Source organism: Rhinopithecus bieti, unplaced genomic scaffold, assembly GCF_001698545.2.
Source record: "Rhinopithecus bieti isolate Rb0 unplaced genomic scaffold, ASM169854v2 scaffold_11273, whole genome shotgun sequence".
In the NCBI taxonomy this organism is placed as follows: domain Eukaryota; kingdom Metazoa; phylum Chordata; class Mammalia; order Primates; family Cercopithecidae; genus Rhinopithecus; species Rhinopithecus bieti.
The window spans coordinates 855,650-863,694 of NW_016806694.1; the positions used below are offsets into that span (position 1 = coordinate 855,650).

General features: G+C 45.8%; 1 protein-coding gene across 1 annotated transcript in view; it reads right to left on the reverse strand.

Moving 5' to 3' along the window:
- CEP192 (centrosomal protein 192) overlaps positions 1-4,311 on the reverse strand; it is a 140,514-nt gene extending 136,203 nt beyond the window's left edge. Inside the window, 1 exon segment of the mRNA XM_017877480.1 lies at positions 4,201-4,311. The gene's annotated coding sequence lies outside the window, so the exon portion shown is untranslated.
- Between the last annotated feature and the right edge of the window lie 3,734 nt (positions 4,312-8,045).

Here is an 8,045-nt window from a genome sequence, read left to right on the forward strand (position 1 = left end):
TACTCCAATGTATTTTGGCAGCAGGTGAACAAAATAACACAGTAAACGAAGCTAGAATGCCAGAATGGAGCCAGATTCTAAAAGTCTGAAATGGTGTATTGGAAAGTTTGAACTGTATTCTGCAACCAATGAAGGACTGGCACAATCAACCTATAAGATGGGAAGGGAGAGGACTGAAAAACCCGGAAGATTAGTCAAAGAGCTGCTTCAGTAATACAGGAGTGTGCTAGGATGAATGACAAACTGGATTAAAGCACAGATTGTAGACAGTATGGACTAATTACTCTACAAAATATAAAAGAAAAGAAAAGTTTCACGACCACTAAAGACAGTATGAGGCAGGTGCGATGGCTCATGTCTGTAATCCCGGCATTTTGGGAGACTGAGGCAGGCGAATCACTTGAGGTCAGGAGTTCAAGACCAGCCTGGCCAAAGACGAGGTGAAACGTCGTCTCTACTAAAAATACAAAAACTAGCCGGGCGTCATGGCGGGCACCCGTTACCCCAGCTACTTGGGAGACTAAGGCAGGAGAATCACCTGAATCTGCAAGGCGGAGGTTGTAATGAGCCGAGATTGCGGCCCCGCACTCCAGCCTGGGCGACGGAGCGAGACTCTATCCCCCACCAAAAATAAGAAGAACTTACTTGTTTTGGAATAGGAATTAAAACAAATTAAAGAATGTGTAAGCAGAAACTCAGTTCTATGTAAGAAAACCCAATTCCCCCTGAGAAAGAGAAAGAGCTGGAGCCCTTCAAAATTATCTGCCTGTTTTCTGTGGCTAGTGAGCCTTATCTCTCCTCCTTTCCAAGGCATTGTGAAGACCCTGTTTCTCTGGCTGTGCAGCTGCAAGGTCACTAGACAGATAAACTCAAGCCGGAAAACATGTTTTTCCTTGGAAAGTAAGAAATGATGTAACGCATGTCTCAATTAATTGAATAACTGTTCTTGTTTCTTGCTTCTGTAATACGCTATTCCCCGTACAGACACCCCCGCCCCCCGGCCGCCCCACAAAATGCTTAAAAGGTAGCTTAACTCTTTGAAGGGCTCAGACTTGTCCAGGGCTCAGACTTTTTGGATGTTAATCTGACTGGTCTGGTGCACCTAAATAATAAATCCTCCTCAATCCCTCAGTCTGATTCCTAAACTATCCCACAACAGTTTATGAAGTGCCCATGCCCCTGTCTGAAGCCCACCGCTCCACTCTGCACTCGATCCCAACCCCTCACTGCACTGACAACTACTCTACCAACCGGCCCCCTTTCTTAATGTGATCGAGTCTTCTGTCTGTGCAAGTCCTCCCACGCTGGGCATGCTGCTATTTCTCCCACCTTTTAAAAAAGCCTTCCTCTTCATTATCCCCTGAACTGCCACCACACCTATCCATGCTCCCTTTATCACAAGCTTCCAGAGGAATCATGACTGACCATCCAGTTTTATCACTATTTATTCTTGCATTTATCTGTCTTCTTCCAGTGAAATAATTTCTCCCTGAGAGCAGGGGCCTTGCCTATCTGTCCATCACTATTTCCTTAACACTTAGAACAACACCTAGCACACAGCAGGTACTCAGTAGGTATCTGTGAAACTAATGAATGACAACATTTTCAGGCAGTGGAAAACCTCAACTTTAACTTTAACCCCTATATATTTAGAAGAGCAGCTTCTTGGGGAAATGTCTATCTTGTTCATCCACTGACAAGAGAAGTGGAAATACGAATTGAAAAAATGAGATGTAAAGAAGAATCTGTAACTCCTAGTTTGCTGATACTCAGTGTCTATTATCAAATAATGTTCTAATTATTTCACATACATTTTTCTAATCCCCATGTCAAATTTGTAAGGTAGCCATCATTCCTATTATTGAGGGAAATGAGGCTGAAAGAGACAATTAAGAGACGTTTCCAGTCCACACAGCACAAATGAGGCCAGAGGATTCCCACCCAGGCAAGTCTGGCCCCAGGGTATTCTTTCCTCTGCACTAATTCCACCTCCCGGTGGTGCATGCCTGAAGTCCCAGCTACTCAGGAGGCCACCATGGAAGGACAGCTTGAGCCCAAAAGTTTGAGGCTGCAGTGAGCTATGATCGCGCATGTGAATAGCCACTGCAATCCAGCCTGGGCAACAAAGTGAGACTCTGTCTTAAATAAATATACAGGAGCATATGCATCAGTTATATGCAAATACTACACCAATCTATGTAAGGAACTTGAGCATCTAGAGGCTTTCAGCATCTTGGGGCAGAGGCAGGTCCTGGAACCAATTCCATGGATAACTTGAGGGAACAACCATACTTCCAAATGGCTCTCTGACATCTACCTTACCCCCCAGTGCAATACAAAATACAAAATCAAACTTGTTACCTTTCCTCCGTTCATTCCTGCCGTTATCTTTAGTCTTCGCCCAAATCCATCCCTATTAACTGGCAATACAAGACCCACACCTAGGACCATTCTGATCCCCTCCTGCTCTCTCACCAAATTCTAACGTCAAATACACCTCTGGAGCTGAGCCCCACTTCCATATTCCTAATGCCGGATGCCCATCACTTTTTATTCTGAACTATCACACAAATCTCCCAACTAGCCTCCCCAAGTCTAGCCTTGTAATTACTAAGTTATTCATTCATACACAGACATGTAAACTATTAAAATGTATACAAAACACTTCAACAGTTGTTCCTATTTAAAAGGGGCCTAATCCAAAGAAAACTCAGAAATTATGCAAAGATCATTCATGCAGCAATCATTATGAAACACAAACCATGACGAACACTCTACTTGGCCCCAAAAATTCACAAATAAGTAAGGCAGCTCTCCCCAGGGAGCCGACAATCCCTATCAACTATGATAGGGAAAAGTGCTTCAACAGACCTTTGCTAAAGGGTGCAAAGGTAACAACACCCATGGGAAGATTCCTCAAGATGTAATCTAATACCTAGTCTCTTCTCCAGAAAAGATTACACTTGTAAACCATTCAAGGACATAACACATTCCTGAAGGAAATTCCCTTTAATTTCTCACATTATTGTATTACCCACCCCTCCTCCATCATCTCAAGTGAAGACAGTATGTTATCTCTTCTTCTACTATATTTGAACTGAGTAGCTATATTTGCAATTTCTCTTGCTATTTCCTTAAACTAGTGACCTCAAATGTCACATCTGGGTTCACTAATTACATTCCTAGATACATAAAAGATTATTGACTTATAGTCAGCAATCGTAGGTCTCGGTATACGATTAAACACATTTAAAAGCACATGCCGTGGAACCCAAAGCCGAGCCAAACTTCCCCAAAACTCATCATTTACTCTTGGCAGTTTAAGATATACTTTAAAACTAGGTAGGCATTTGGTATATTATTGTTCAAGGCTTACCGTTTTGCCCAGAAAGCTGAAATTTGGAGAAAAGCTGATTTTGGAGCAGTAAAAACGCCAGTCAAATGACCTCAAAATACTAACAGCAAATGGGACTATGGTCATATGAACAGCTGTTCTGCAAACGACTGCCTTGAAGAGGTCCTCACGTTTTACTAAACAAACTCTGAAATTAACAGCAAAGTACAAGTAGAGTGTATTAACATTCGTCTCATTTCACGTTCTGTTGATAATGAAATCATAGGCAGGGAATGTAGGTAAACTATTAGGAAGAAATGAACGCAATCCAGCAGAAACCAAAGCAAGCGAGTACACGGAAGACAAGGGCATTAAGCATTAAGTTCATAAAGTTACTTCCTGGGTCACAATTTTAAACAAAAAAGAGAAACAGAACCGCCCAACACAATGCACTGAAAGCAACCACCACCGGTCAGTCCACAGGCACCTGGCAAGACGCTCCAGAGGTAAGCACGGAGAGGGCCTGTCCCTCAAGAGGTGGAAGTCCCCAGACAAGAGGGGAGGCAGGAAAGATGTGATCCCCTAACAGTCCATCCCATCACGCCCGGCCAAAGCCCAGTGACACACAGGCGTGCAATTAATCCCAACCAGGCGGAGCTCGGCTCGGAGGCCGGGCCAGGCGTGGAGGCGCGGGCAGGGCGGCAGGCAACCCGCTCGAGCCCTGCCGGCCTTGCCGCCCACAGCCTGCGCCCCCGCCCCGCCCAACCGTCACCGTCCCGCCGGTCCGGCAGCCGAAACGTAGGCCAAAGGGGCATGCGTCTGCCTCCCGCCCAGGCGCAGGCCGAGGCACCGGCGTCCCCCCTCACCGAGCCCGCGTCCCCGACTGCGGGGGGCAGCGTGAAGCGGGAAAGTCCACCGAGCGAAGGGGTGTCCCAGGCGCTGCAAGTGCGCGTGCGCACGGCCCCGCTCCCGCTGCAGCCCCGAACGGCCGTACCGCGCCCGCCTCCGGTTTACGTCTGTTCGCAGCACTAGGCAAGGGGAGGAGACTGAGCCGGCTTTTGATTGGACAGCAGGAAGAAATGGGGCGGGAAGAAGCCCAGTGATTGGTGGGGACCGCGCGTTCCTGGATTTGAAGCGAGGAAGCCGCGCGCCGTGCGCCTCCGGAGGAGGAGGGAGGGAGGAGGAGAGGGAGGAGGAGAGGGAGCTCTGCGCCGGCTGGGACCCGGGGGGGCTGCTGCAGTTGGCGCCGCCTTCAAGGTCTTGGCGAATTTGAAAATAATGCTTATTTATTCAGTTTGGGGCTCCAGGGCACCGCCAGTCACTCTATGCGCAAAGAAGTATTCCCTGCCAACAAATCCCCCCCGATAGGTTTCGTCCTTCCGTGGGCAGATGCAGACCTTCCTGTTGGTAGACCTGAAAGGCGTCAGGTTTCACCTGCAGTCAGTCAGTTCCTCGGGATCCAAGTTTCATGACAGTTCGCCACATCTAGTCGCCTCTTTGTGACACAGTAGGCTTTGTCTCGATTGGAAAAAAGTGAGGTGAGGCATAATTTATCCCTAAGTAGCTTCCTACTTTTGTCCATCCTTCTTAGGCCACAAATCCCATCACCGCCATCTGCTCGGTACAAGCCCTTAACTACTATACTGCTTCACTGAGACCATGCCTTTCACTCAAAATGTATCTCAGTCTTTTTCGGTAAGGTCCCTTATCTCAAAATGTATTCCATATAGTCACAGAGGGAAAAGTCGCTCTTTACCAAAGCTAACCCCTTAACTTCATTCAAGTTACTGAAAGATGCCCGGCGCACTTAGGAGGAGAGAATAGGGAAAACGCAAAGTTTAAAAGTCCCTAGACCTGAGGTTAGCTTGGTGGGGAAAGTCTGTTTACTTGACCACTTTCTACCTCCTGCAAACATGGCTCAGCTGTCATTCTTGGATATCCTCACCACTGGTTTCCTTCTCTGCCTACAAAAATGCAGCACTTCTCTATCCAAACACATACACCACACATGCCACACACACCACTCACATCAAACACACCACACACAGCCACACACACCCACATACAACCACACACACGCATACACACATCCATACACAACATACACCCCCCCACACACATACACAAGACACACATCACCCACACACAAATACACCCACACACCACACACACCCCTTCCTTGATTGTTTCATCACCTAATGACCATTCTTGGCTCCTTCCCTTAATGGTCTCCACTTTTTTTCCATAGAGGAAGCCAGGCTTCCACTTTTTACACCTTATTTTGACGCATTTCATGGTGTCTAGCTGGGTCCTAAAAACTTTAACATTTATCAGGCATAGACTCCTAATGGTCAAACTCAGCGATTATCTCCACAGTTCTTTACACCTCTTCGTGGAACCCTGCAGCCTTGGTATTTGCAAAGAGTAATTACCTTTATTCTACCTTTGTCCACACTCAGTGAGTAAAGATGAATGCAGAAAATCTCAAGATTTTCTGAATCCAAAAAAGTAAGCCAAATGCTTAGCCCTAGAGCTGAAAGGGTATATTGGAGTGTAACGAGCCACATTTCTTTCTCAGAGTATCTTAACCTCTTTCTACAAAGCGGTCACACATTGGAGGTGAACTGCTTAAATATGTCTACATGTTCCAGACTGTCACTCACACCAAATCCTTGTTAATAAATGTCCTTCCTCCATAAATATCCTCAAGTCACCAAAGCACTCCGCACAACACTCAGCAACCTGATAGGACTCTATTGACAGAGATCTCGGATTCAGAGTCTGGGCAGCAAGACAGCCTGGACTCTGAAGCCAGGCTGCCTGGATCGGAATCCTGGCTCTACCTCCCTCTTCCAAACTGTGCAGCCTTGGGCAAGTAGCTTTAACCTGCTGGTATCCTTGTCTGTAAAAAGGGGATAAAGCATTTGCCTCAGAGGCTTGCTGAGAGAATTTAAAGCTACTCCTGTAAGGTATGTAGAAAAGTACTGGCTCATGGCAATACTCAGCAAACATTAGCTATTATCTTATACCTCAGTATCTCACCTCACATGCCGACTGGAAAGGAGCAACAGAACTCCCACCGTGATTTCCAAACCTCTTCAGACACTGAGTAGAGCCCACAGAGGCCCCATGACCAGGGTGCCTCCCAGGGAATTAGAAGTGAGGCGTATCCAGTTTTAAGTTCAGACATCTCTCAGCTCCCCTTTTACCAACTGCTTAAAGTGGTATGCCTCAGCCACCAATACTCAAAACCTTCTCCCATGTAACCACAAGGTATGATTCCAGATTAATGTCCCACTAGTTCCCTAAATGAACCAGACTGTTACTTATATCCTATTCTGTAAACACACCCCTACCCTCTTTTACCTATTGAAATCAGACATCCCTTCCAAATTCTGCCAGCTCAAATAACTTGTCTTTTATGCCTACTATACAATTTCTACCATTATTACAAAGCTGAAGCCATTACCTTTTGTAAATTCTAGAAATGCCTTCTCCCACGAGTATAAGTTTGTGTGCACACTACCTTTCTATTTTTTTTTTTTTTTTTTTTTTGAGGCGGATTCTCGCTCTGTCGTCCGGACTGGAGTGCAGTGGCCAGATCTCAGCACACTGCAAGCTCCGCCTCCCGGGTTTACGCCATTCTCCTGCCTCAGCCTCCCGAGTAGCTGGGACTACAGGCGCCCGCCACCTCGCCCGGCTAGTTTTTGTATTTTTAGTAGAGACGGGGTTTCACGTAATCCCAGCACTTTGGGAGGCCGAGACGGGCGGATCACGAGGTCAGGAGATCGAGACCTTTCTATTTTTTTACATACAGTATCTTGCACATGGTAGATGCTCAGGATTCACTACATTAAATTGGAGAATGGTCTCAATTTCATTATCCCATTCTTACCCCAGGTACCTCTATGACTGAAAGCTCAAAGACATGCCTTCTCATTCTGAGTTAGATTCAGCATTAAGATTTCTTGTTTGATCCTCCATAAGGCTACAAGCCTAGCAAGTCAATTAACCAGAGGAAGACCTTTGAGAATTATCTGAAAGAGATATTTACATAGAAATGCTAACCTTAGAGACAAAACACTTTGATGATTAGACAATAAAACTCCAATGTTCCTTAAACTAAGATGAATAGGCTAGGTGAGGTGGCTCCCGCCTATAATCCCAGCACTTTGAGCGGCCAAGGTGGGATGACGGATTGAGCCTAGGAGTTTGAGACCAGCCTGGGCAAAAACTGAGACCCCTCACTACGAAAATTAAAAAAAAAAATAGCCAGACCACGGTGGTGTGCACCTGCGGTCCAAGCTACTCAAGAGACTGAGGTCAGGGGATCGCTTGAGTCCGGGAGTTCAAGCCTGCAGTGAGCCATGATCATGCCACTACACTCTAGCCTGGGCAACAGCATGAGACCCTGTCTTAAAAAATAAAAAATAATAAAATAAAAAGAATAGCTCTTAATCCTTTGCATATTAAGAAGTACTAGAGATATAACAGTATTCAAGGAAAGGCATCTTTGAAAATTAGAATAGTTATAACAATTATGTCACCTGTGTGATTACCTGGTAAGACACATGAAATAATGTTCAGAAGACCTCTCTCTCTCTCGCCCTGATAAAAGGTTAAACCCTTCACAATTCCTGACAGAACTGAAACAACAAGCATATTACTAGTTTTAACCATTTTACCACAATTTCTATCAAGTACATTCTCA